This window comes from Mycteria americana, chromosome 2, assembly GCF_035582795.1.
Source record: "Mycteria americana isolate JAX WOST 10 ecotype Jacksonville Zoo and Gardens chromosome 2, USCA_MyAme_1.0, whole genome shotgun sequence".
Lineage (NCBI taxonomy): Eukaryota > Metazoa > Chordata > Aves > Ciconiiformes > Ciconiidae > Mycteria > Mycteria americana.
In genome coordinates, this window is record NC_134366.1 from 53,915,056 (window position 1) to 53,940,454 (window position 25,399).

At 38.6% G+C, this 25,399-nt stretch overlaps 1 protein-coding gene across 5 annotated transcripts in view; it reads left to right on the plus strand.

Annotated features, from left to right (window-relative positions):
* Positions 1 to 25,399, plus strand: part of ELMO1 (engulfment and cell motility 1) — a 312,440-nt gene that overhangs the window by 160,124 nt on the left and 126,917 nt on the right. The window lies entirely within an intron of this gene.

The following is a 25,399-nucleotide window of genomic DNA, read 5'->3' on the forward strand; positions in this document are numbered from 1 at the left end:
ATTAGTCTAGAGTGTTGGTGTTTAACTCTATCTATATATATAAACTTCAGTTACCCATCAATAATGTTTTGGATCCAGCTGCGGTCTGTTTTGGCAAGCACTACCACGAGATTCATTTTCTTGTTGCACAAGCAGGGGGCACAAAGATGCTTTGTTTCCTTTAGAGACAATTTTCTTCCTTTTGAATTTTTTCCCTAATAAAGATTTTTCTTCTCTTAGCTTTACACCTAAGTCCACGAAATGTAATGAGAGAAGAGCAATGAAAAAGGCAGCAAGAAAGCCTATAGGTATCATTGGTTCTTGTTCCTACCAGCTCTGCAACAGACATCAAAAGCTCTGTTTTAAAAGTATGATTTGGCTGTTAATACATCTAAAGCTTTTAAATGCAGTGTCTTGAGAGAATTTATTGACCAAAGGAAAAATCTATCTCTCTGCAATGGGCCAGGATAAAACCTATGCATTACTTGCAGCTTCCAAATTGACACTCAGTATTTGACAGACCCAGATGAATGATATGATGTTTACTTTTGAATACCGTCCTAAGTAAACCAGAGTTATTAAGGAGCACATTTACTATGCCTCTAAATAAACAGTTTAGCAACTATTTTAGACGTATGGTAATGTGTTGTGTAAGGTTCAGACTGTAGCAGATATGCCTCCCTTAAAATAACCTTACTGCTGCAGTTGAGGTGTCTAATGCCAAATCATGCATGGTAGGTCTGTCTGAATTTTTCTGCTGGTAAACGTAGGAGGGACATATCATCTCAACAAAGCTGTAAGCCTATTTGAATTAAGTGCTAAAGATCATTTTTATTTTTACAAATGCACAGAAAAATATCTGAAATACAAAGTATGGCTTTGTACGTGGTGTTTTTGTGCATTTCCCATCACTCCATGGGACTTGCACTGCACTTCGCTGCTAAGAAAGGTGATTGATCTAGAGGTTAGCCAGGTGTCTCAGACTTCTTCCTTGCTGTGTCATAAGAAGTCATTCAATAAATAAACCTCTTTTTTGCCACAGATGTGTTTATTGTCCACATGCAGGGGGCTGTTAGTATGTAGATGAGTTGCCACGTGTGGTACTGTTTGTTCCAATTGTTTCTAACTTCTGCAGATAGCTCCTTTCATGTTTTAACTTTTTCATTATCTGGTCTTTTAAAGTGGGGATTGTGAATAAGAGGATTTGGGGTGGGGGCTCAGTTACCATATGAAGAAAACATGAAAGGAAAGCTATTTTTGCTATCTTAGCTTTAGAAAGAAAATGAATTGTCATATTTTTTGGTTTGGGGGGGGGGGTGTTTGGGTTTTTTGGGGTTTTTTGTTTGTTTGTTTGTTAGAGTAGCTCTATGGTTTGGAAGTGTGGGGTTAGAAAGAAAACTGAAAAATTCCCCAAGGATAGCTTGGTCAAGGGATGTTACCTTTTAATGTTCTGAAGCCACTTGCTTTGGTGTTATTAAAGCTACAGGTCACTGGGATGCTAGGTGTGCTGGTTCGCAGCAGGGTCCCGTAGTGTTCTTTCCTAGGCGTGTGACGTACAGAGAAGATTTGATGCTGAGGAGAAGTGCACTAGTGCTTCTGTTGATAGAAACCAGATGTAGCACGACTGACTTCTGTAAAGTCATGCTAATCTACACCCACAGAGCATCTGTCTCTAGATGCGGCAATAAGATTGTATCGTAGCCTTATATTCACAGGGGACAGAGCTAAGGTTACCTCTAACTCATCTTGACGATTCACCTTTTCATCAGTATGTTTCCTTAATGGTTTTGTTTATGTGGAACTCTTAATTGTGATTTTAAAAGGCTTTAATAAAATACACCTTTAAAATAATGTACAGAAAGCAGATTTCTTGAAAATGGCTGTCACAGATGTGCATCTTAAATGACCTGTGATCAGCCATATATTTTGTTGAGAAGTGCAAACTGGAACTGACATCTTAGGAAAATGTACGTTCAGGTTTATTCTTCACTTGAAAATAAATATTGTATTGCTGAATAGGATTGGACATCTTAAAAATCAGTAGTTACCGTTTAGGGCAAAGGTGTCCCTGGTACTTTGTATGTGTTAGGTTTCAAAATATGTATTTAGGCTGCCAGTGTTTCTTTAGAAATTCAAAACTAGTCATTATTGTATTGGAACATAGAACGTTTTTTCTAACAGTTTCTGAATTGTATAATTTAAAAGCCACAATAAATTACCTTTTGCTCATGAAATATTCAGCAGTGGAAACTTTCTTAAAATGCAGAGTAGATAAAAGCTGCTAGACTGTCCATTATTTATGAAGAGCACTTTAATGCTGATTATATTCCCCTTGCTCCACTGTATTAAATACCTGCAGGCAACAAGAAGACATTTTTCCATTTCTTTTTGGTCCTTTCAAGCATGCATTCATCCCAGCAAGGACTCACAAGAACGTGTTAAAGGCCTGCTACCTCTTCTGCTTTTGTATTTCCCCAAATCCAGGTACTGGACTTCTTAATTCTTTGACTTTGGTTCCAAAATGTTCATGACTTGGAAATTAATCTCTTCTTCAGCAAAATGTTTAAACGAGTGTTTAAATCTTGTGTAAGTAAAGAAAGCTCAAGTGCAAGCTGTGAGTTGAGCATATGGTAACTGCTTTACAGAGGTGGACTTGCAGAGTAGAGGAGCTAAAACTTAAGAGAAAGGTTGGTGTAGTGTTTAAGTAACATGGAAGTTAGAATGAAACATGTCCATAAGACTCTTCAATGAAATCTCTGAATCAGGAAAGAGTGGGATATTTGACTATAAATCTTTTAATCTTGTGCTACTGTTGCTGTTAAAATGCTTTACTGAGTACTTACCAAGGCACCCATCTTGGCAAACACCATGGTAAATCTGATCTCTCCAGTAATAGCTTCCGTTGTATATCTTGGATAACAAGATGATTTGCTTCTCATCCTCTGTGTCTTGGAGTTGACATCAGACAGTAACACTTACCCCAGTGATCAATCCTCCTTCTCCTGTATGGTAAGGCACTTTGACACTCCACATCCCTGGTACACTGACAAGTTTACAAAGAGCAGAAAAGATCAGGCCATTCATGTTTCCTCCTTAGTAGTTATGAAACTCCATCTTCCCTGTCCTTCTTTCAAGTTTCAGTACGTGGCATATATGCTCAGGGGAGAAGGAATATCCATGTAACAGAGTCCTGGCTTTGCTGGGAGGCAGTAACATTGCAGATAAATATAAAAATTAAGAACAAGATCTGAAAGACCTTCCAGAACTGGAATTGGTAAATTTAATGGGAAATTTGGAGTTTGTTAAAACCTAGTATTTGTCGTAAGAAAGAATTTTAGCTCAGCATTTTGCATAAGTAGCCCTAATCCTCTCTGATCTGTGCCTACAATGTACCTCTGCTCAGCATGTGACATTGTTCCTACCCGCAAAACCCTTTCAAACTCTCATTCCTGGTGGGAAGTGGTACTTGATTGTGTTACCCGATTTATGCAGAACTGGTACAGCATCCCAGGCTTGTTGCCTTATTTCCATACAGGTTCGACTGAAATAGTTTTGTGTTGAAGCTGGTGAGGAGGCTTGTAGCTGATAGATGAATGATAAATTAGTGCTGTGTACACTGAGGAAAGACAGTGCTACCACCGGTGCTGCAGTCTAAAGGTGTTCATAAGCCAATATTGTTGCATGCCTGAAGTTATTCTATAGTTAAAGGCATGTCAGACTTCGAGTCTTTTTCAGTGTGTTGTTGAGCAGGACACAGATATTGAACTGCCAGTGTTCCCATTTGATTGTTTTGATGGGCGGTGTTTAGGGGCTTTTGACAAAAATCTGCATTCAAGGTTTATGACAGACCACAGGGGTACATGGCATATGTCAGATATGTGTATTGTCCTAAAGCTTCTGTTGGATAGACAAGTTCTTCACTGGGTTTTCTTGCTTTTCAATTGTGGGGAATTTAATTGTCTTGGGTTTTGTTAATTTGATCCATTTATCGGATTTTTTGTTCCTTGAAAGAGAAGATCTAAATGCTAATGTATTATAATACCCTTGATGCTGTTTGTACATGTTCTTGCTATAGATTTCTTATTGCAATTATTGCCCAGGTTGCAGAATTGAAGTGGTCTAGAAATTCTTACATTATTGTCCCTTTATCAAATAGAATGTGCTGGACATTAGAAGGTATACAGTAATATTCATGGTTGTACCCACTGAGATGAAGGTAATCAAATCTCATGCTTCAAGGAGTAAGCTGATTGCTGCAAGGGTCAGGAAGCACTTTTTCGTCTTTGCACAATTTTTCCTCTGCATTGCACAATCCATAGTGTGCAGTGCAGTTTGTTTCTGTTGGACTTTCCCTGAAAGCATATTGGTCACTGCAGGATCAGCATTCTAGACCTGAGGGCTCGCCTGGTTTGATTTTCCTTTTGCTACAGCAAATCCAATATTTTTATAACTGAATGTGATATTTTAAATTTTTCCCCTTGTTTGAAAGCTAATTGCCTTTTCATCCTCCTCTTCTTCCTCCTTCTCTTAAATTTAAATAGAATAAAGCCCCAGAAATAGTAAATAAAATTAGATAAGGGAATTTTTAGTGTTCTTGCACTTCTTCCTGCAATTTCATTTTCTGGAGACTGAAGCATTTTATGAGTCAGGAAATGTTTGTTAGGAAGTTGAAAAATTTTCTTGCCAAAAAGTTATTTAGTGAAAGGTAGCAATTTTCTGTTGCATCCTGAACTTTTATCTTATCTTTGGCTGTGATAAAATAATTCAACAGAAATTCTAACCTCCTTTGTCTTAGTTTTTTACTGCATTCATTGTTACATATCCACCTTTTTATCCTCTTGCCCAGTCCATCACCACATCAGGTAGCTCCCAGTTTCAGCAAAAATTAAGCAGATCTTGAGTGAAGGCTAGAAGATAAACAACATCTGAAAACAATTTCAGTAGCAGTGAAGGGGGAAAAAATATCTAAAATAATCTGTATCGATCTTGAGTTTTAAGCATTCCTTTGGAAACATTGCTAGCAAATTAGCCATTCCTGACTATAAGGGCATTAAATATGCTTGTCCTTCTTGATGCTAAGGTAACAACCTGCTGAGCAGTCTGGATTGTATTTTTCTTTTGTATGATAGCAGAATCTTATTTTATCAAACAGTTCTCTATTCCTGTTTGCTGGCAGAGTCCCGCAAGGAGAGACAGAATGAAACTATCTTTTTCTAGGGAGATACTGATTTTTTTGCAGTTAACCTCTTCTTGCTTTAGAAAGTCTCAGGCTCTTCATGCTTATGGTAAACTGTGAAGTCTCTACAAAATAACTACCATAATCTATGAGAATATGAGCAATGGAGCTGCAGACACCTTTTGACCAAGATGTTTCGTTTTTACCTCTGAGTGACAGACAGATTTTGGAATGTTACTTCCTACACATGGTACTGTTGGCTTCAAAGTTGTTGCAATGTTGGCTTCTGGGTCAGTTAGCTAGCCACCATGGTCTGTCTGCTACCCTATTGTGTTTTTTCCTATTGTCTACAGCCATACGTCTGCTCTTTGGAGCAGGGTTCATAACTTTTTTTGTATGTGCGAAGCGCTTAATCTTATTGTGTCCTTGGTGCAGAATTCTTTAGCTTCTTTAAAATTACACTTACTCAATTTTTAATATTAATAATAATAAAAAGCATGGTATATGTGGGAACTCAAAAAACACTTAAGGGCAAGAAAGAGGTGTGGATGTAAGGGATTTTTTTATAAATTGATTAATGTATCCAAAAGGCAACAAAGAGGTAACTTGATTAAGCGTGAAGAGCTCTTTCATCTGGTAACGAAAGGGATAGCAAGAATCAAGACCTGGAAGTTAAAGCCTGATAAATTCAAACTGAGAGTAAGGTACAAGCATTAGCTGTGAGGATGCTGAACTAAGGAACTAGCAGAACAGAAAGCTGAGGAACGATGAGAGGAGAAGAAAAAAAAAAGTCTTGATGTTGATTTCCTGTGATTACTGGAAGCTATGGCTTTGGCAGACTTGATGGTGTGGTAGAATAACAGCTGTAACTTGTTTTAATGTGGTTACCGGAACCCAATTCTAGGATTTTTTTTTCTAATAGGCTATAATGCACGATGTAGTAACTTAAAAGTCTGGGCAGATATGACAGCAAACAAGAAATATTAAAATATTTTGGATTATTGCCACAGGAATAAATTGCCATAGGTTAAAATATTTTGGATTATTGCCATAGGAAAAAGTATGGATAAAATAAAATCTTCAAAATATCTCCCATTTTGAAAACTCTGCATCTCTTCTCAGTTTGGAGAACTTTGTTAGCTGTTCATTCTGTGTGTTCCATGGCACTTCTTGGTTTCCCAAGGAGATATAAGTCAACATTGTGAAAAATACAACAACAAACTTCCCTCTTGCATTGTCAAGCATTGGAACAGGCTGCCCAGGGAAGTGGTTGAATCACCATCCCTCGTGGTATTTAAAAGATGTGTAGACGTGGCGCTTAGGGAAGTGGTTTAGTGGTGGACTTGGTAGTGTTAGGTTAAGGGTTGGACTCGATGATCTTGAAGGTTTTTTCTAACCTAAATGATTCTATGATTCTAATGGTGTCTGCCTTGCAGAAAGAAACAATGGGCAAAATCTTATACTAAAATTCAGGCTTTTAAAGTTCACTTGCGGACCTGCAGAAAGAAGGAGCTTCAGACAGCTGAGATGTAGCTAAATGTTTGTTGCTTATCTGGAACAATTTCTGTACGTTTTAAGGGTTTTTTGTTGTTCAGGAACAGTTTAATGCTGAGCAGATTGAAATGATGAGAAAAACAATGTTGGAATCCATTCTGGACCTTCTTATTTCACTTTGTGTTAATATTTTATAAATATGGATTTATTAAAAGTAGCCAAAGTCTCTTGTATTTTGCAGCAAGCTGTGCTTCAAATCTGAAATAAGCCCTCATGGTTTCACAGCACTGCTGTGCAGCAGACTGGAAATTTTGCAGCTGCTCCTTTTAAGAGAGGCATGTAGTTGCTTAATGAATTGTACACAGAATTGAACAATGTATAAAAGCCCAATGTTGTTTTAATGGTAACTTTCAGTGTATTTTAATGTTGCTTTGTATATTCCAGAAATGTTGGCAAAGCGAAAGGATTTTCAGGGTGGAAGTAAGACATGTTGCAGGTAAAGAGGTGCACTTGAGGTTTTGGTATCTGGAAAAGACAGAATGATTTTGGGGTTTGAGGACAATTGCATTAGCAGGATGGCTACTGGCCTGAGAACAGCATTAACTGCTAATTCCTGTAGTTCCCAAGACAAGGCTGTACTTGCAAAGGCTAGGAAATGTGCAGTATTCTGGGAAATGCGCGAGGCCTTGCGAAGAATACGCCCTTCCTTGAACGGTTGAATATCCTTGTAACAACCCCCTACTGAATTGGCTCTGAAGTAGCGAATGTACCACTAATTGTCCCAGGTTGTCCCTGCACGTGAAGCTTCATGGATGCTTGCAAGGCACTGGAGGCACTTCTGGATTGCTATTGGCTGTGTAGTCAGGTCCTCTGTCAGAAAGCTTTACCCTCGTAGACTTTTTAACTTCATTTATTCTAAGTAAAATAGATACCTTTTTAAAATTTGAATCTGTGAGGGAAGCTTCTGAGCTTTAAAATTGTTTAAAATTCAAATTGCCAGGCTTCTGAGAGAGAAGATCAGGCAGAATGCCCTGACAGTACTAACCAGGGGTAAGGCAGGCACTGAGTACAGCTTAGTTGCATTTATCTGAAGCTTTTCCCTGGTTAACGCATGCTGCTTCTCCAGCCGTGCCCTATGCATTGTAAACACGCTGTTTGTGTTTATTCAGGAAGCCACGAGGGTTCCTTCTGTTGCTTGGTGGACCAAACAGATGAATACAGGTGTTCTCGGAAAAAATCACCAAAGCATGGAATAGTTAACTTTTGTCATATAATTATGCTTAACTTTGGCACCACCTGATTCTGTGGAAAGCTACTTTAAACTGACTGATCATGTACCCACTTGAAACTGGTGGAAGAACTGTTTTCATGGAGGGGTTATACTTGGTCATCTGTCATTCCTGATCAATTAAAAAGGGCACGTCCTTGATTTGTTTTTTGCAAGAGTGTTTTCTCAAAGAGTTGATCCAAACAACAGTGAAAACAGAGTAATGAGAGCCTGAGACCTTAATATATTTCCTTTAAATTATTTGTCATTCGCTAGCAGTATTTAATTGTAAAACAAGATCAAACTGCCCTTAATGTACTTTGTTGTAAAGCTTTACTAGTCAAGCTCTGTCTTTGCAAGTAAAAATAACACTAATGGTGAGTAACGTGAAGGACTGGAGCTGTGCTGTGAAGGTGACACAGATTTTTAACATTGGGTTACTGATGTTATGTACGTGTTGAAATACCATCCATCACTTTCATTTCTGTTGAAATGCTTGCTAATGAAAAGCTTAAGAAAATTAGCTTCTAACAATTAAACTTCACTTGCCCTTCTTGAAGAAGCATAGATTAGCTGGATCTGTGACAGGAGAAAGCTATAGACCCTCAGGCCTTTTACAGACCTTAGAGATGTTCACATTCAGGAAGAGCTTTTAATAGTGCTGGCTAAGTAAAATAAAAACAGGAGCCTGCGGGGTTATATTTTGCTCTGTTCCATGAAGAAGTATTCACAAAGTGAGTACAGCCACTCTTGAAACTGGCCTTTCAGCTTCACTTCTTTACTCCACATGTGGCATTCTCTATTCCTGGATTAGCAGAAACTTTGCCTAAATGTTTAAATGTCATGAATGCATTTTCATGGTATATTTCTTTATATGTGACAAGGAATTGAATTTCTTGTTTCATAACATTTCTGGTCTCTTTGTGGTGAAGTTTCGCCATGGCTATCTTCTGTGAATTGAAAAATAACTTCAGTGTAATTTTTAAATATAAAGCTTTAATACTGCGAGTAAGAGAGAGGGAAGGGGATTCTTAATTTTGGGAGAGGAATTCCAAATAGCCTGGAGAAATGGCTTATGTCATTAAAACAACAGTAAATGTGATGTAGTGTTGTGAGGTGGAGCCAGGAGGTGAAATTGTGACCTCCTAGAAAACTTTGCCTTAGGATCTCACATCCCTCCTGTAGGCCATTGGGAACGCCTGGCCCATTTTTTAGCTAGCGTAGCTAGACCTTCCACTTTGTTATTTCATGAGAGTTTTGAAAGAAAACGGCCCTAGTTTTTCTTGGGGGGAATACAATTCCTCTCACGTTTCTTTTGCTTAGTGTGTCAGGAGGTCCATATGTGCTTTTAGGACACCTCTCAGAAACAGCAGAGTCTCCTGTAATTCCTGCTCACCAGTTTTTGGACGAATTAGAGCTGCAGTCTTTGTACACACTAGTTGTGTGCCTGTATATGTTGATAAGTCATTGGAGGGCTATAATTATATGCTGCTTACTCCAGGAGCCCTTCACAGTAGGCAGTTTATTAATAGGGAGACACGTATGCACGCACCCATACAGACTCTTGGTCTTTGTCTTTGAAGCCAGGTTGTCGTATGAATTTAGGCACCCATCATTTTTTATTTTGTGTATTGGGGATATCGGAACAAAATCGAGCTCTCTATGAAGAGTTATTAGATATATAAATGCTTTCTGACAGAAGAGTTGTTAGCTGCCCCGAAACACCTTTTATTGTACTGTGCCCCTTTGTCATGGAGAGCTGTGGCTGTTCTGGATCTTTCCAAGATGTTTTTGAAGGAAAAAGTCATGGCTCAAGTTAGAGATATCTCAATTTTTTTCTATTCAGTCTTGTTCGTTACTGAAGTTTATACAGACTTGATTCTTTTTCTTGCAGTTTCAAATGCTGTGTATTAACAGACCTCTGGCCTCCAGCAGTTCTAGGTTCCTACTCTTTCAGGATCAAGCTATCTGCTTATTTTTCTTGGGCCTTTGTGTTTTATATGTGCACAGCTTGCTAAGTTACTTGCTAGTAATCCCCCAGCTGGCTGGTGGCTCTATTTTCTCCTAATTACCACTACAGAGCATCAGTTTAATTATTCTATCGAGCCTCTAAGAAAGGACTTAAACCATCCATCAGCTCTATCCAGATTTGTTGTCTCTTCACATCAAAGACCCACTTGATGACAGACACTTAAAAAATCATAGCATAATAATGTTAGCTGTAGGCATGTATGAAGTGACTGATAAGGAGCTAAGGAAAATGTTGGACGCTTTGTTCATCTAAAGTAGGTTATCGAGACACAAAAAATAATTGGTTGTTTGTGTGCATATGAGTGTGAAAGAGCTTATTGGTGTGACACTGACTTTCTTAAGCTTTTTGTAGTAAGTTTTCTTCTGGTAGATAATAAGTCCTTTGGTCACTCTTTGGGTACATTTCACTTTTAAGTTTATAGCCTCTCAGCACAAAATCTAGTTGGTATTTGCAGAGTAAAATTCTAAGGCAAGATCTCTGATAGTTTGTTCTTTGGGCCTTTCCCAAGCACACAATGGGAATTAAGCACCAAACTTACCAAACCAGAAAGCAAGGGTAATTGCCTTATAACCATACATTTCACTTGTGTTTGTCTTAACATTGAGGATATATTTTGTCCTTCACGTGTTCAGCTGTCCATAGTTTTTGGTGTCTAGCATAGAATACAATGTATTCATCCTCATCAGTGACATGACATTGTTTAGCTGAACCAAATAGGACTGAACACAACAGAATTCAGCATAGGTTTATCACAGGGTGGAGCAGAGCTCGTAGGACCAAGTTATAGGCTCTCATTATCCAAGTTGTAGGCTGCATAGTATCTCAGCTCAGTTGCTATTTGTCTGGGGTTTTTAGAGTAGATGGTAAACCTCACCTCAGATGTTTCAGGATGTATACCTAAGCAGGAGAAGTTACCTTAAGTCTTAAATAGTCAAAAAATTGGCTGAGCCATAGCACAGGAGTGTTACTGCTAAATGTGTTTTGCTACAGGCAGAGACTGCTATCAAAATAGATGAAACCGTTTTGGAAGAGGAAAAAATTATCAGAGCCAGTGCCAATGAAAAGAAGCCATAAGGATGTGATTGGTTTTCCACAGAAAAAAAGGTTGAATGTGTATGTCCAGGCCCTAAATTTATTAGGTAATCAGGCTGCAATTAGTTTTAATTTAGGCTTTTGATTTTTATGCTTTACAATAGAAAAAAATTCTTATGATTTGTTACTTTAAAAAACAAAAACAAAAGAAAAAAAAAACCAACAAACCTCCCCCCCAATGTGTTGTTTTTTTTTTTTTTAAATAAAACGCAAAGTCTTGGGATTTCAGAGGTGACAGTACTGCAGGTATCGAAGAAAGACAAGCTTTGTGTGGAGCCATGGTGCAACTTGACCATGAAAAATAGTGAATCTTTTGTTCTAAAAAGACTTCAAACTTTAAGGACAGCGTAGTGCTCAGCTTTATAGTTTTATTGCCTGCTTTTCCCGTGTCACTATATTTCAGATATGTTTTGTGAGGGTCTTGTGATCAGACTGGAGCAATTCCTGCAGTGACCGGAGCAATTTCTGCAGTGACCAGCTGCAGGTGCTGTTAGAACTCATGGCCCTGGTACCTGCTAAGGGCTTAGATGGTGGTAGTCTTTGCCTAAATTAACGTCCTAGAGTCCAATGTACTTCCAGTCTGGAAAGATCACTGCCATTTCACACAGTAATCCATGATCAGCATTGTCATAAGCCTGTCATCTGGAAGGACTAGAGGATCACTGATCTACAATAGTATTTTGTTAATGTGCTGTATTTAAAGGCATTAGAAGTCTTGGGGATTATTTGTGAGGTATTCTTGAGCTTTACAGGCAGATGTTTGGAAGCGTGTCCTGGAATTCTTCTCTTCTCTTCTCTTCAGCTTTCAACAGTGCAGACATCAGCCACCCTTTCTATTTCCTTCCCCATCTGTATAGCCAAGAGTAGTTCTAATAATTATTTACTTGTGTTTGAAAAGTATACAGTTTGGGTTTTGTGAACACCTAACACATCTACAGGATTTGCAGTGAACCTAGTCTAGAACTCAACCTGTTGTGTCTCTGGCTGTGCTTTATTTCTGCAATGATGAGGTTCCATTTGATAACACCACCGCCCCCTACCCCCCGCCCCCCGTTTTTAAATAGCGCATCATCATGTTTTAGGAACATTGAGTTGCGTTTTCAATCTTTTTCCTAATATTTGCATATTAATAAGTCATTGAAAAACATTATGTAAATTTTATATCATGGTGAATGTATTATCAAATCAAATGGCCTTTAACGGTAATTGTAGAAAGCTACTATCAGCTAGGGAGATGAAATTTGACTGTATTTAACTTTTTTCTCATACAGTAAGTACTGAAGACTTGGAACTGATATAGGCATTCAGAAATACCACTAGAACGTTGGAGAAGAGGCATACCTTGTTGGGCTTTTTGGGGGTTTCTTGTGGCTTGGTTTGGTTGTTGGTTTTGGAGTTTTTTGGGGTTATTTTTTTTTCCCATGAAATTTTTTTTTCTGTGAAGTCGCAGTTGGATTTTTAAAAATATTTTGCCTTAAGTTTGTTTTGTTTGCTCAAGTTGAGGACATAAAGCTATTCCAATCTCTGCATCTGCAACGACAAAAAATTTTTTGTACGTAAAAAGAATTCTCTTTACCAGGCAATTGAGAGCAAGGGGAAGAAGTAGTCTCCATTTTTAAATTAGGAACAGGCATCCCAAGGCTGACTTAAAAATCACAAGATCTCTCTTATTTGACCCTTTTCGTCATCTGTTTTTTGGAATAGCTTTCTCTGCATCTGTCAGAGTAAGCTTAGAAATAAACAGTAAAAGTATGATTCTTTTGCTCTCAGTAGGTGGAGTTTCAAGGTGACACCAAATATGGTGTGACATGAGAAAAACTCCATTTGTTGGAACTTCTGGATCAGGTAGATGGAGCACTAGGTAATGATGGATGTGTTAGGCTGAAATTTTCAGGGACCTTCACAAGAGGATTTAAAATCTCACTGAATTTATATCCTTTAAACTTCCCAGTTAGCTGCAGTAGCAGCATCATCGTGCATTACTTAGCTTTGAAAAAGCTTTGAAAAAGCTGAGCTGACCCTCAGACGGACAAATTTACGCATCATCTCAGCACACTGGAAAAGCTATTTCTGTCCCTGCTCACTGACAATGAACAAATAACTGAGCATTTCCATCATCAGCAGTTCCTTTCCTCCTCTTTTCCACCCCCAGATTCCAGGGGTGGGTGGTGACAGCTTGAAGTGATTAGATATATTTTCAGATACCTATTCATTTTGAAAATTAAAAAAAAAAAAAAAAAAAAGTGTTTTTCCTTGTCACTAAATTATGAATTTTTAAATGTTTTTGCAGATGCTTTGGTAAAGCTGCCACAGTTATTTTCTTTTATTATTCACTCCAGTTTAAAACTTCCTCTGCAGTGTGTGTGTGTGTTCCTTTTGTTTTCCCATTAAATGAACTTCTGCAAACTCCAGTATTACTGTACAAGTATTAATGGAAAGCGAATCTTCACGTGCATGGACAGTCACACCACAAGTGGTGTGTTTTATTAGGGATTGGATTTCACTTAGTGTGGCAGGGGACAATATTCCCAAAATGCCTTGCTGGAGCATTGGCATAGAGGCAATTGTAAAGACTGGAGAAAGGGTCTGATGTCACCGTCCGCGGTAGGGTGTGCACAGCACATGTACATACGCAAAACATCCCATTGCATAACAGCTAATTTACTCAGATACTAATTCTCACTTCCCTGTGAACTTCAAAGTTTCAGTAAACTTCCTCAGGATTTTTTCCTGATTTATAAACCTTGTGTTTATCCATTCACAAAAGAGATGCAGTGTCATATGATCTGCATAAGGAACTGAATTGCAGTGTATGTGTCTTGAAGTATTTATGATCCCGACATGGTTAAGCAAAACCTATGTATAAATTTTTGAGAACAAGATAAAGGAAAATGTAGACAAAAATAAAGTGCATCTTGTTGCTCATGGGAAGGCAGAAAAAAATTACTATGCCAGCTCTTTCTCACTAGGCTAATCACTGCCCCAGTGGAGGAAACCTTTACATTTGGTATGATGAGTTCATATACCCTGGTTGTACCAGGCTATGAGAGGATGTGGGTCAGAGTCTGTTTCTACCTGCTTTGTGTCCAAATGCTCTTGACCTTCTCCCTCAGCAGACAGCATTTTACAGATGTGGCTATAATATTATCAGGTTTTGTAGCTAAATGAAAAGTTTGTACCTTAACTCTTATCAACTTCCACAACTTGTGGTAGATAGTGAACAGTTGTGTGAAGATTTGCTGTCCTGTGTGTTCTTCCGGTATCAGTTTCACAGGAAAGACCACAGGTTAGCAAATGGGTTAAAAGCTGGGTAATTAATTTACTTTTCTTCCAGCTGAACTAAAGATTAAACAAAGACAGCGTATGCGGTGAGGTTTAAAACACATTATGTTCCCAGTAAATTTTTGAGGATTTGTCTTTGTACTTAACTGAGCTAAGACATGATCCCAGCCCCTTTCCAAGCTTTCCGTACGAGTCTAGCTTCCCTGTATCACCCTCTAGGTCTCATTCACAGAATACTGCCTCTCTGTAGCAATTAATGATTATACACCTGTCAGGAGCTCAAAAACGCATCAGAAGGCAGAAGAGGAGGGCAGAAGTGCATACCACTGATAGTTTCAGGGAACCCTATGACTTATCACATCTGGTATAGCTATTCTTCTAAAAAACAGAAATAAAAATTCCTCCTGGTATAGTTGTATTGGGAAAAAAATAGCATGTAGAGCAAGCCTGTTTTATTTCCTTTTTATCAAACATTCATTTTGAAGGGTAGGCTTCTGTAAGTCACCTCGTTAGTGGAAGCCCATCTGCTCACATTTTTTCCAAGGCAGTCTAACTTGTGTGTGTTGTGTGTATGCATGCACAAAGGTTTCCAGTCCTAGTCAATGTTTATTCCCATTAGGCTTCAGGCAGGAGAAGAAAGATTAATGATTTGGGAAGAGGAGAGAAAGTTGCATGCACTTGAAAATTTGTCTGGAACAGTCTAACTCCTCTCCCTCAAATAACAGCCATGTATGAATAAGGAGAAATTTGCTCATTTAAGCTACGGTAGTGATGGTTCTTATTGATCATACCTGGGTCCTGATGTGAAGCAAAGCAAGATTTGTTTGTCATGTGCTTATATATCAGACTTTTTCATTGTATTCTCAAGTTGTGCCCTGTGTACAGAGTGTTTCAAAGAAATTTGTTCTGGTATCTTGAGTCTTGCAATATTTTCATCCAGACGAGCCATATTACAGGACCTCTTGTGGCAGTGTCCGTTTTATTGCAATGGAAAAATCCATCCGAGATCTGAGGGAGGAAGCGTTCATCTCTCACTCCTCACACTCTTGTCTGAGAAATGAAAAGAATCACACAGCAATAGGACTTCTGTTTTCTGACTTCTGTTTTATTACTTAGGCATTTCAGAGCTGATGTGAGCTATGATCTGAGAATTCCCAGGAGCAAGACTGCAGCTTTTTCCCCTTTACCACCTGCGTTTCTCAAGTGCCACAGGCTTTTATTACAGCCCTATCAGAAATCTCAGGAGTGCCATTCACTCAGAACAGATTGATGGTGTTTTGAATTTTGTGGTCTTAAGAATGTATATCCAGTCTTATTTTGGTGCATGTATAAAAAGCTGATCCTGTTTTTAAGATGTAGAAGAATCTATTTAGTGATAAACCTTTAATGCTGATGAACAGCCTACTCTCATTTCTCGCAGATGTGTTATCTTTTTAGTAAAACCTCTTTGATCTGTCATATGTTAAACCTCGAATTTTTAAGGTCAGATCAAGGATGTGTTTATTGACATTACTGCATTCTGAAGAGAAAGACAAAAAGTATGGCATATATGGGACTTACTTCTACAAAAAATGTAGATCTCTTCTCTGTCTTGTTTGTGTCAGAAATGAGAATGATGGCTGTCAGTCCTGTTCTAGCTGATACATGTTCATATTGTGTAATCGTGTTTCCAGCAGCTCTGCAGTGGGTTACACTAGACTTTCTTGAGAAGATATCATCTGCAGCTGCATGTGCTGAAAGCTATATTTATTTTTTTAAATGAAAGCTTCAAAATTACATACACTAGGGGATGCCTTTTAAGTGTGGTAGACACGGATACATCACAGCAAAAATAGCTAGGGATTAGGCAGTTGCTGAGGCTTTGTCCAGCAGTGACTAGTAGCTCAGAATGCTTCAGTTCTGGAGCACTTTGAGCCCAAAGTCCATGGGGCTCAATTTTCAGAGTGCTGAATCGCCTTGTCAGAAAACAAGGCCTTTGCTACTCTTTACCACCCAGGTAGAAGCCCCAGAAATTAACTTTTGAAAGCCAAGATCAATGCACTTGGTAGAGATTTTTCTGCTCTTGAGAAATTGACAGTCTCTTTGAAATACATTAGGTTTGAGTGCAATTTTTTTCATCTAGGAAAAATGTAACACTGGCAGTATTAAATATGATGAAGTCATTACTTCTGGAGGTGACATATCACTGTTGTACCAAATTGAAATCTTTGTGCTGAGACATCACTTTCAAGGAAAATGCACGAGCATGTCAGTATCTCATTTCATCTTGACTAGGGGGGAATGCAGATGGGAATATCCCAAGTAACTGTATGAGCACTGTGTTATAAGGAAGAAGGATTGCAGGGAGAACAGAAACAGAAGGGGGGTGTTAGGTATGTGATGTAAACAGATGTTGACTGCACATAACAATACAAAGAAGTCAGTTTTCCATTAAATTTTAAGTTTTTCTGTCTTTCCTTCCTGCCTCCTCCTTTTAAAGTCATCCTGTTTCACAGTGTGGATTGGTTAGTTGGCTTTGAGATAATTGATTTCTGGCAAGTCAGTTTAGCTTTGTGTTGAATGAAAATGGATTTGAGTAGATAGATGCGTGTGGCTAGAAAAGGGAAAGAACTGATGGATTTTGTGATGGTAGGAGCAGAAATCAGATTGACTTGTGCCACTCAGAAGAGAATAGATGAGCAGGTGTGACAATGGCACAGCTGGATCAGTAACTAATGCAAATGTGGCTAAGATGGCAAAGGGGAAGAGCTATTTTGTGTGAAAATGGGTTGAGTCTTCCTAATGTTGAATGCTTGTAGGCTTGTGCTGATCTATTAAATGATGTAGATTTGCCAGCTTGAGCTCACAAATTCCATTCCACTAATGAAATTTAATTTTTCAGTGCGTGACTTCTAATTGCCAGGTTTATAGCCTGCCTGGAATTGGCACTTGGTGGCAGGAGCCAGATGTTGCTGAGGCAGGTGTCGTGAAAGATGCTTTAAATTAAAGCTTGGTGGTTGAGGGCCTACTTCTAGTCCAGCTTTCACTGAATTGAGGCACATTTATGAGAGGTGCAATGAAGGTTACGGTTGCCTAAATGTTGTTGTAATAAGTCCTATCATTTCCACCTTTTTGGAAGCCTTTAATTTTGATATGAAATCTTCCAGGTTATTAATCAGGGGAGTTTTTGACATACCTTAACACCATCTAAGCCAGTTACTCCAGCGTAACTCAGGGCCAGGGCAGTAACTCTCCCAGTGTCTTATGAATTGTTAGTGCCAAGGGGAGATGAGGCCAGGTGTGGGTACAAAGCTGGCTACGGTCATTTAAACAAAGCTTAGGAGCCCCTGGAGAGTAGTGATGTCATTGTAAATGCTTGAGACTGGAGTTGTACATGTTACAGAATCATGTCAGTGCGTGCTGTCTGGTTCCTGGGCTGCAGAAGGCTCTATCTATTTCATATTACGTATGGATTGATAGCACAGAGTCACCATCCCAAACAACTGGAGCTCACGTTTTCCTTTCAGCTCCCCTGTCAGTGGCTCTTTGAAGTGACAAATGATGTTTCTTCACAGTTGGTGTTTTTGTGGTGAATATCTATATTGGTTGAATATGTTTAAGGTTTTCATTTACTTCCCAGTTAAAATCTGGATAATTTTTTGTGTGAAATTTTCTACTCTCATCCAATTCTTTTCCTTAGGATGGATAAATCAAGTTACCATAAACAGGCCTGTATTGAGATAAATTAGTATAATAATGGTCATTGTTATTACTACTATAACATTATGGATAGCATTTTGTATCATTACATTTCAAAGCTTTATTTAAGAAGAGGTCAGTATTATTTCTGTGATCTTGTAGGTCACAGCTGACCATAACAGAGCTAATAATAACATCTAGGCAATAACCTCTTAACACAGCCAGTATAGCTAAAGTTTTAATGGATTACATTGTGCCTAGACTTTATGGTGATGCACAGTGGAAAGAGGTCACAGATGCTTTTCTCTGCTCTTGGAAGCCTGGTTCTATTGCAGTATTGGCACAGAGGCATTGGTACTAGAATAAAAAGATATTGTCGACCTTCCTCCATTTTACTGACTCTTAAAGGACAGTCAACATACAGCGATTGCACAGGGCTCCATCAGCAAAGACTTCGTGGAAGTGCCTTGACTGACTCTGCGCCAGGCAGCTTTTGGTGGGCTCTGCCACTCTTGGACCAGGTCTGAAAAGCACAGCTGAGCTGGGGAAGTAGAAGAAAACTAGTGTAGAGACTAGGTGTTATGTTGATCAGATGAAATATGTCTTTGCTAACTAGAGTTAGAAGCAGTTCTCAGCACACAGAATCGCTCGGCTCCCCAGGGGTCTCTGAGAATGGAGGCTCTGTGCAAAAGATTACGAGTATGTGCTGGGGATCTTATGTTAGATATTTTGCCTTGAATTACAGAGTTTTTTTATCTTCCCTCCCTCTTCCTTAAGGAACAGAAGATAAAAAGGAAACAACATGCAACTAAACAATTTGGGGAAAATATTTCAGTAAGCAAAAGACTGTAAGATGGAGTCTAATAAATAATTATTTAAAGATAGGGTCATTTGGTGAGAGTAAACAATGATCATCTAGCTGTGTGAATGAGCTATAGCACAGGTTATTCAAAGACCACAAGAATCTCAAGCTAGATTGGGGAGTTTGGTTTCTTTTAAGGCCCAGCAAGATTCACAGCTGTGAGGAAAGATGGGTAAAAAGTAAAAGGGCATGTTCTGCTTATGATTTTTTTTCCTTTCCAATGGGTTAATCAAGCTCAGTGATGGGATAAGAGGAGGATTTGGAAATAAAACTATGAATTGTTATGAAAATTATTTGTTTGGCTACACTTTGTAAGTATGTTTGGAATACTATTTATTTCTTTGGAAACCTTGCAAGGAAAAGAACTGAATGATGACTTTGTCTCTCTGTCTGGTGAAACTACCCTGAATAATTTACTTGAGTCTGCAGCTGAAATGAGATGAAACAATTGCAAATACACGGCATTTTTAAAGGAAGGAAAGGAGGGAAATTTTTTCCTATATGTTAAAAAAATGTAGCTGGTTCATGCTTAATTTAGTCTCCTTTTCTTATAGAGGTTGCTTTTTGTGATCCAAGAACTATCCTAACTAGTTAGGGAAGGCAAATTCCTTAAAGCTGCTGTGTTTGCTTTCTGGTATGAGTGTGAAAAGTGTCTCTTTTAATCTGCTCTGCTAAAAGAAACTTGAGAGCGCTGATTCAGCAAAGGCATCTTGCGTCATTGTCCAGCTGAGTTCAGGAGGACTGTTTCTTAAGCAAAAGCAGGATTAGAGTCTATTTTCCTAATTCAATGCTAGCTTACATTTTTGGAAGTTGTAGGGGTTGTAAAACAGTTACCTACTGCATGCCAAATTTAGGCTCTTACCTGACACCTAAACCTTATGCACTTTCCAATTGCTTCATTAACCTGTATTCACTATTATAACCTAAAAAGAGCATACAGGTTCTTAGGTTCTTTGAAAGGCCTCCGGGGAGAATTTCTACCTCTTTACCTCAGGCTCTAAACTGAGACAAACACACTTGGCCCTTCAGGAAACAAAAACGTTAGTTCGCCTTTTCATTTAAACGTAGGGGAAGCACACACAATTATTTTAGGAGGACCGCTTTAGTAAGCACTGATAATGTAGGTGCAAATCAGTCACTGAAGTTAAATACTTGAATGCACTGCTATTCAAGTTTGTTTTTCTTTTTTCTTTCTTTTCTCTTGCATGGCTGTTTCTGTCTTCACTAAGATTCCAGGAAAATGCTGGTCTTAAGCTGTTAAGTTGTCACTGCAGTATGCCTTCTGCTTTGCATGATGACATGATCTGTGTGGACACGTGGAACTACAACTGAACTTGCTCTAGCAGAGGCAAATTGTCTTAGTAGCCAGGCCAGAGCCATCCACTCGATCACTACGCAGGGTAAGCTCAGGTGGAGAGGCCCTTAAAATTGCACCTCTCATTAATGTCTAATGATCAAAATCTTATCTAGGGAATTTGATTCATTGTTGTGAAGTTGAGCAGTGCTGGCAGTCAGGGACGTGCAGAATTGTCCGTGAATCCATAATTAGGGGAAAAATGATTACAAATCTAATGGTTCTCCAGATGGTTTAAAAAATGTAGAAGAAAATGGTGACTAATGTAACCCTCAGTTCTAATGAAATCACAGTCCACTTGAGTTTGCTCTCACGGCTTCATGTTAGTGGTGCTTTTAAGAGGCAATGTTACATCAATGATAATTGCTTGTCGTTGTGAAAATGCTAAACTGCAACAACAGGCCATGAACTCATGGGTATTCTGTACTTGGAACACTTGTAAGATAGTCCCATGGGCTGCATCATTAAACTTGACTTCAGTTATTTAACTTCATCTTAGGTTTCATAGGAGACCTTGCAAGAGCATAATATGCTATTATTATATTGCATGGCTATTACTCTTCAATATATCTTCTATTATGTTCATATATTACACTCAGAATTTAATCACCTGTTTTGCTAATATTCATTTAGTACAAGGATCAAGACAACTTAAAAGAAACTGACTGTTTTGTTCTGGTCTGTAGAGCTCACTACTGGCACCAACAAATGCCCTTCTACTTTATTATGTTAAATCTTATGTTTCAAGGGAGCAAAAAGAAGTGAATAAAGTAAGATCTCTCTTAAACCAAAAGCCAACATAAATCACTACGGGCCAGGTTCTGCCACTTGTTAGTGTGCCTGACGATTGATGCATAGCGGACCCGTTGAGTGTTGTCTTCATCATGGCCTAAAATGGGTAGTGGTGCGGACAGAAAAAGATGCTCAGGGCAATCTCCTACACTTAATGGCAAAGGAATAAATGCAGCATATACGTCATATGCAGCAAAGGTGATGTAGAGCTTAACTGTCCTGTACAGTCTCTTCCCAACCTTTCCAAGTCAGGAGCACTGCTCTCTGGCCACTGTAGGAAAACACGTGTTGGGTCTGAAATACTTCTCTGTAGAGCAGCAACAGATGGACTCCGGGAGTCAGTACCTCTCATTTGGACTCCAGCACAGTCAGAATGGCACTGCAGTGCCCCAAATGCAGGCTTAGGAGAAAACCATGGAGGCTTAAAGGATGGTACTTGTTTAAGCATATGGACATTGGAACATAATCCTTCGTTACTCCCCCATATACCCTGGAGCTACCAAAATTGGGCACCTTTCCCACAGAATGAGTACATTCACTCTATAAAATGCATAATGTCGTGTGTCAGAGACTATCACCATTTGCACACAAACAGAAGTGGAGAGAGAAGTGTGTGAATGTAGAGGCAGTGTAGAATGTAAAGACATAACCTGTGTTTCCTACAAATGCTAGGGGATTTGCGTTGGGTGAGTAATGCAGAAACCTGGATGCCTAGCTCTGAATACTGTATCTAAGCAAGATCTGAAATAGCAATTGAGGGATGAACATAATCGGCATACTAGACAAGCATATTAGTTCATTGAACTTCCGTCTTCATTAAATTTGTAGTTCATTGCTTATACTTCTGACAGGGAAACGTGGATGTACGCAGCCTACTTTTGATAAGTGTTTTTGTGTGTTAACCTTTTGCCAAATAACTATTACTATTTTAAAATATTTATTAAAGAAGTGGTTCATGTCTTTTTCAGGCTTCTTTGGATGAGTCAGCTCAGACATTTTAGAGCTGCTCCCAAATTATGTCACGGTTTTAATTGTCTGCTTATGAGAAATGAAAATTAAGCCAGCAACTGAATTGTTTAAATTTGTAGGTAGTGGGAATACAAGTATGGAAGGCCTGAGTAGGGTGTTAGTAATTTATTTGGGAATCTGTGCAACTTCTATGCATTTTAATGAATTGATCCTTCTCTCTTTTGGTATGAGGGTCCGAGCAAATCAAAGACCAAATGTGTATCTAATGATTTTTACAGCACACAGCAATAAAATGAGATTCAGGCTACATCCCGAGGTTCTGGAAAGGCTCAAACTGGAATTCTGGAAAAATACAATGAATACTTTAAAAGCAACTTGGCTGAACATTATAGCATATGAGCTATCTGTAAAACAGTGGTATATGAAATGTTTCTTGGGGTCTGTTTTGTGTTGTCCCATATATTACAGAAGGAAAACAAATGTTGTAGAAATTGCAGGGTTTTATTTTACAGGCTTGGAAAAAGAGGTGCCATACATACTTTCAGTTGTCGCAGTCCTGGAAAACTTAAGGACTACTTGCCTGGTTTAGGGTTTGATTTAGTCTCTGATTTGGTCTCCGAGACGTCTGGGATGGGGTATCTGAATTACGCAAAAGACGGCACTATTTAATGGTGCAAAATACAGTTTCCTTGTCTGAGCTGTAAAGTTCTTCTGTTGTCTCAGTGGAGATTGCAGTCTGCTTACTCTTATGTTTCTGGATGTGTCTTATTATGTCTGAAGGAAAAACAGGCATACTCTTCTTTCCTGTTTATCCATTAAAAGAATGGCCTGCTGATACTAAATCAGGGAAGAACCTGCATTACGCTAAGTTGCTTTCTTCCATTAGTCTATTGAAGAATCTTATTTGCAATTAACCAATGTAAGGTTTAAAACAGTTTTTATATCATGTTATAATACCTTGGTTTTACTGTATTTTAAGCAGATTATGAAATTTTTAAAATAATTTGGACAGACTGGGGACTCCCAACTATGCAAGATGTGTTTTAATAGCTCAGTGAGCATACATATCAAAGCATCTCTGGTTTTACTTATCAGAGTGGTAGCTTTCTCTGCCATCTCCAAGTTAAAAATAACCTTTTCTTTTCAGAGTAAAGAGACACTGCCTTACTAAAGTAGGATAGGAGGTGGCATGAACTGTGAGAGTATCAGCGTGCAGAAAAGTAAGATTCTTGTAGATGAAGAAAGCAACGAGAATAAGGGGCAGTTGTTTTCTGCAGTGAAAGTACGCTTCTACTATTTTTCGTTGCGGGTATTCGTTGGTGTTGTTGCATTTACCAGCTTCTCTTTGACAAGCCATAGAAACAACTCCAAGATTGATGATTTTCATCAACCGAGTCTGCTTCATTGGCATACCATAATCAACTTCACTCCATGTGGTGATATTTTAGATATTCAACACAACACAAACTCATGTCTCATGCTACTTGTTTTGTTTGCTTTAAGATATGAGGCTGCTGTAACTCCATGATTTTTTTAATATAATTCTTTGTTGGCATTAGGTTTTTTCTTTAAATTTTTGGCTTTTTCATATTTTAGCCTTTTGAGTTCCTATTTTTTAAATTTTATTCCACACTTAGAAAGACAAAGGTTTTTTTGTTATTTTCAGTCTGTTTTCTTACGAAAATGAACCAGGTGTGATCAGATTGTCTATGTGTGCCTGTCCTTCCCAATAATTTGGGCACGAGTCGATTTCAACCCACTTTAACAAAGGGAGGTATGAAGTTCTGAAAAATTTATAGAGAAAATAGCTTTCTAAATACAGTAGGTTTCTTTCTTCAGTGGGAGGAACATCTTTGCAGTGATCTCGCACTTTATTAGACATCAACAGATCGCTGTGGGATCTTGAGGATTTAAATAGAGACCTAAATCTACAGGAAGACAGTTCTCATTGATCCTACTGTTCACTGGAAGACTAAATAATATATTCCACAATGCTTATTTCTCTTATGTTATTGATCTTTTATTTTGGATTTCAGGTAAAAGCTTAATGTTGCTGCTATCACAGACCAAAAAGCACTGCTGGCATTTATTATGTAAACATTGACAGTAGGTGACACGAATGACCCCCTGGTAGATATAAAGTGCATGTGAAGGCAGGAAACTTGATGGCCCAGTGGAATTCCTGGCATTTACCGTACATCCTGTCTATGACCTCGATTTCATGAGCCTCCAGGTCTGATGGACATGGTTTTCAGCAAAAAAGAAGGTGAATAGGAAAGTGCATGAGACACAAATATGACTGCAAGTCCTTTGTGTGGGAAGCAATGGAATTGAGAGATGTCCTGAAGTGGAGGCTGTCAAGAGAGGTACGGTCAGCACAGTTAGGGTTAAAGGAGAATACCAGAGTTACTAAATGCTGTCATAGGATAATGGTATCCCACTGGCATATCAATGTGGAGACATTTGTGGGTAATTAATGTCAAACCCAGGCAAACATGTTTGTGTTTGAAGGAGATATTGATCCTCTGGTACTGTACCAGCATATGATGACTTTATTTCCCTTATATCAATTGATTGAGGCACTATCAGTTATTTTATCTGATGCATGTTGGTGCAATAGAGTGACAGTTGCTTGCTATAACATTATTGAATTGCTTGATATAACATTGATCATTTCATTTGGTTTATACCTGCTATATATTATAGCCAAACATGGCATGCCACCTATAAAATGTACAATTTTTATTATGAGAAGTTTAAAGTAATAATTCTAGGAAAAAGAAAACGTGTCTGAACACTTGATGGCAGGAAATACTTGTGCCTCTGGAACTTCCTCCTTTTTGCTTCTGTTTCTGTGTAGTGGAACATAAAAGACGAGATTTCACCCTTACATTCAGTGCAATGCAGAGGAAAGTGTGGATTCCCTTGGGAAAAGCACAGAGTCCAGCCTAACTTGCATCCATAGAAAATTGTCAATGTAGGGTCACAGGAATGCAACACCATTGTAAATATGAACTGCCAAAATGATTGATGAGAACTCTTGCAAATACAGTAATAAGCCTGAGCAACACTGGATAAAGTAAAGTCTGGAAGAACTGACCTGCCGGGCACTCTCCTTCGATGGTGAGGTACCTCTTGAACGGAAGGCATACTTTTGGAATGCTTCTAGGCCAAGTCAACCTGTGATAAATAAGGTCTTCACACAGCTTAAGCTTATGGCTACATATTGACAAATTACCCTCATCAGCTTATATATTCTTATCTTCCTCTCAGACACAGGCTAGGTCAGTTACATGGAGTGGTCAGAGACTTCTCGCATCCTTTCTGCCTTCACTGAGTGCTGTTGGGCTCTTTCTGATGCTCCCTTCCATCACATCAAACTTCCACGTCCAGAAGAAAATCTGCCCTTTGTCTGTTTTAAA